The sequence below is a fragment of the Arachis ipaensis genome, chromosome B08 (genome assembly GCF_000816755.2).
Source record: "Arachis ipaensis cultivar K30076 chromosome B08, Araip1.1, whole genome shotgun sequence".
Lineage (NCBI taxonomy): Eukaryota > Viridiplantae > Streptophyta > Magnoliopsida > Fabales > Fabaceae > Arachis > Arachis ipaensis.
This window is the reverse complement of record NC_029792.2, coordinates 65,619,975-65,624,492: the sequence shown is the minus strand read 5'-3', so window position 1 is coordinate 65,624,492 and position 4,518 is coordinate 65,619,975.

Here is a 4,518-nt window from a genome sequence, read left to right as displayed (position 1 = left end):
CAAAATGCGTGGCGAGTATGTATTGACTACAGAAGATTGAACGCTGCCACACGAAAAGACCATTACCCCTTACGCTTCATCGATCAGATGCTAGACCGCTTGGCAGGTAAATCTCACTACTATTTTCTTGATGGATTTACTGGCTACTTCCAAATACATATTGCTCCTGAAGATCAGGAGAAGACCACATTTACTTGTCCGTTTGGCACCTTTGCCTATAAAAGGATGCCATTTGGACTATGTAACGCACCCGCTACTTTTCAGCGGTGCATGACGAGTGTCTTCTCTGATCTAATGGAGAATTGCTTGGAAGTTTTTATGGATGACTTCAGCGTTTATGGTACTTCATTCAATTTTTGTTTAGAGAGCTTGGCCAAGGTCCTAGCTAGATGTGTTGACACTAACCTTGTCTTAAATTTTGAAAAATGTCACTTTATGGTACAACAAGGTATAGTGTTAGGACATGTAGTATCTCATGAGGGCATTTCTGTGGACCCGGCCAAGGTCGATGTTATTACTACTTTGCCTCACCCCTCATCCATGAGGGAGGTCCGCTCGTTTTTGGGACATGCAGGATTTTATAGGCGCTTTATCAAGGACTTCAGCAAGATTGCTTTACCATTGTCGCGCCTACTCCAAAAAGATGTGGATTTTGAGTTTGACAGTGAATGTGTAAAGGATTTTGAAGAGCTAAGGAGAATTCTTACCACAGCACCAATTGTGCGAGGCCCCAACTGGACGTTGCCATTTGAGATAATGTGCGATGCGTCAAACCATGCTGTAGGTGCCGCACTTGCACAGCGCAATGGTAAACTCCCTTATGTCATTGCTTACTCTTCTAAGACACTAGATGCAGCACAATCCAACTATACCACTACTGAAAAAGAACTCTTAGCCATTGTTCATGCTCTAGATAAATTCAGATCTTATTTGCTAGGTTCAAAGATAGTGGTATACACGGATCATGCAGCTTTAAAGTACTTATTGACAAAGAATGAGTCAAAGCCTAGACTCATACGTTGGATCTTGCTTTTGCAAGAATTTGACATTGAGATTAGGGACCGCAGTGGATCTCAAAATCTGGTTGCGGATCATTTAAGCCGCATTGAGAATTTAAAAACTGATCCATTTCCGATCAATGACTCATTTCCCATTGGATAGTTTGCATGCTGTGTCGGTTAGCTTTTCTTGGTTTGCCCCAATGGTGAACTACTTGGTTGCAAGAATCTTCCCTCCTAACTTTTCGAAAAACCAAAGGGACAAGTTGAGTAGTGATTCCAAATACTATATTTGGGATGACCTTCACTTGTGGAAGAGGGGCGTGGACTAAGTAATTAGAAGATGCGTCCCGGAATCCAAATTCCAACTAATTCTTGAAGCTTGTCATTCGTCCGAATGTGGTGGCCACTTTGGCCCACAAAGGACCGCTAAAAAAGTGTTGGATTGTGGATTCTGGTGGCCAACCTTATTCAAGGATGCTAACCGGTTATGTGTGTCTTGCCATCAGTGTCAGAAGTTAGGAAACGCATCCCAAAGGGATGAAATGCCTCAGCAACCTATGCTGTTCTGTGAGATATTTGATGTATAGGGCATTGACTTTATGGGACCGTTTCCCAACTCTAGTGGATATCTGTATATTCTGTTAGCGGTTGACTACGTGTCAAAGTGGGTAGAGGCCGTACCTACCCGCCTTGATGACGCCAATGCTGTTGTTTGTTTCATAAGGAATCATATTGTATACCGTTATGGGTCGCCACGAGCAATCGTAAGCGACCAAGGATCCCACTTTTGTAACAGGAAGGTAGAATCATTGCTCAAGCGCTATGGAGTGTCACATAAGGTCGCCACTGCTTATCATCCGCAAACAAATGGACAAGCGAAAGTGTCCAACCGGAAAATCAAGAGAATCTTAGAGAAAATGGTCAATCGCAAAGAAAGGATTGGAGCCTCCGGTTAGGAGATGCACTATGGGCGTATAGAACTGCCTACAAGACTCTGATAGGGATGAGTCCTTTCCGAATCATCTATGGTAAGGCATGTCACCTCCCGGTGGAGATTGAGCATCGAGCCTATTGGGCGGTAAAGCAGTGCAACACGGATCTAGCCAAGGCGGGTGAAGCTAGGAAGCTACAACTAGAGGAGCTCGAATGCTTGAGGAATGAGTCGTATGAGAATGCCCGAATCTACAAGGAAAAGACTAAAGCATTCCATGACCATCACATTCGGAGGAAGGACTTTCAAGAAGGTGATGAGGTCCTCCTCTACAACTCAAGACTCCGATTTATGCCTGGCAAGCTCCGCTCTAGATAGGAAGGACCTTTCAAGGTGAAGGAGATGAAGCCTTACGGAGTGGTGAAATTGTTTGATCCCAAGAGTGAAGCAATCTTCAAGGTGAATGGACATAGAGTGAAGAGGTATCATGGTTGCAAGCCCCCAAGAGAGCTAGAGGTGTACATATTGGAGGATGCACCAAGGAGTGAGGAAGCTTAAGAAAAGGACCGTCCAACTTAAGGACGTTAAAGAAAAGTGCTTGGTGGGAGGCACCCCACCGTGGTAAGATCTTCCTTGTTTATACCATCTTATTTGTATTAGTTTCTTGAGAATTTTGTGGTCTTTTGATAATTGATTAAGTGCATAGGAATGCTAGCTTTGTTGATTTTATTGGATAGATAGGATGTTCATGTAAATAGGATGTGAAAAGGATAAAGAAAACATAAATTTTTCTTTGAAGAGGGACACCGACGCGCCAGCGCATAGTGCGCGCGCGCGCCGGTAGCGAAATCCCATTCTTGAGCCAAACACCCGAGAGTTATGCCCACTTTATGCCCAACTCGCGCTAGGCACCCACGCGTTCGCGTAAATGCCGCCTGCGCGCACCCTGGCAATTTAACCATCAACGCGCCAGCGCACGGTGCGTGCGCGCGCCGATGGAGAAATGTGGACTCTCTGGTACAAAAACCCGAGAGTTGTGCCACAATTGGGCCAACCTCATTCCAAAACCCACGCGTCCGCGCGTAGTGCGTGTCCACGCCAGTTGCGAAACACCTCAAGCACGCGTCCGCGCAGGGTGCGCGTCCGCGCACCTTCTTCACTAACTCACTCTGTTACAAAAACCAGAGACTTGAGCCAACTTTGTGCCACTTTTGTGCCTGAGGCACAACCTCTCTCGCGCGCGCGTGATAAACCCTGATTTTGTGGTTTTTCTTGTACTTATTTTGGGGGATTTTATCACCTTTTCTCACATTTATTCAATGAAATAGCATGGTTTTGCAATTCTCCCTTGATTTGTGCTTAAATGTGAAAACATGCTTTTTAGGCCCTAAAATTGGTGATTTTAATTCACTTAAATTCCATTCGATGCCTTGATATATTTGTTGAGTGATTTCAGATTCATAAGGCAAGTATTGGTTGGAAGAAGTGAGGAGAAAAGCATGCAAAGTGGGAGAACTCATGAAGAAATGAAGGAATCGTAAAGCTGTCAAGCCTGACCTCTTCGCACTCAAACGACTATAACTTGAGCTACAGAAGTCCAAATGAGGCGGTTCTAGTTCCGTTGGAAAGCTAACATCTGGGGTTTCGAAATGATATAAATTTTTCCATATGTTGCTTCACGCTCAGGGGCCCGCACGCGCCATGTACGCGTGCGCGCCGATTCTGCCCGTGGGTCCACTTTAATGAAATCGCCCCCAGCGATTTTGCAGCTCATTTTGGGCCCAATCCAACCCATTTCTGATGCTATTGAACCCAAGGATTGAAGGGGAAATGAACCAAGTAGTCATAGTTTAGTTTTCATCATGTTTTAGGGTAAATTCTAGAGAGAGAAGCTCTCTCCTCTCTCTAGAATTTAGGGTAGTTTAGGTTTAATTTTCTTGAATCTCACTTTTAGATTTTATTTTGATTTAGTTTTCCTTTTTATTTCTTGTTGTTACATCCTAATCTTCTTAGTTTCTTTTGTTCATTTCCTTTATTTTGTTACTTTTATGTTAATGAACCCTTGTTGGATTTCCATTTTCTTTTAATGTAATTTAATGTTTGATGTTCTTTTTATTGATGAATTGAGTTGTTGATTTATTTTTCTTGCAATTGATAGTTGGTAATTTTATATTTCTTGCACATTTTACTATGCTTTCCATGTATGCCTTCCAAGTGTTTGACAAAATGCTTGGTTGGATGTTAGAGTAGATTTTGAGGATTCTTGGCTTGGAAAGAGTAATTAGGCAATCTTGAGTCATGAAAACCCAACTCATGTTGGCGATCTAGAGTTGTTAGCTAATATTGTTTCCATTGACGCTAATATTTTGCTAATTTAATTAGTGAGTTGATTAGGACTTTTGGAATATTGTTTCCACTGACGCTAATCCTTTGCTAATTTAATTAGTGAGTTGATTAGGACTTTTGGATTGAGATTAGCTAGTCTTATTAGACTTTCTCTCATGGAAGATAATATGATACCTTCTTCCAATGTTGGAGATGACGTAATAAGATAAATTCTTGTTATTATTGTGGTATGATTGATTA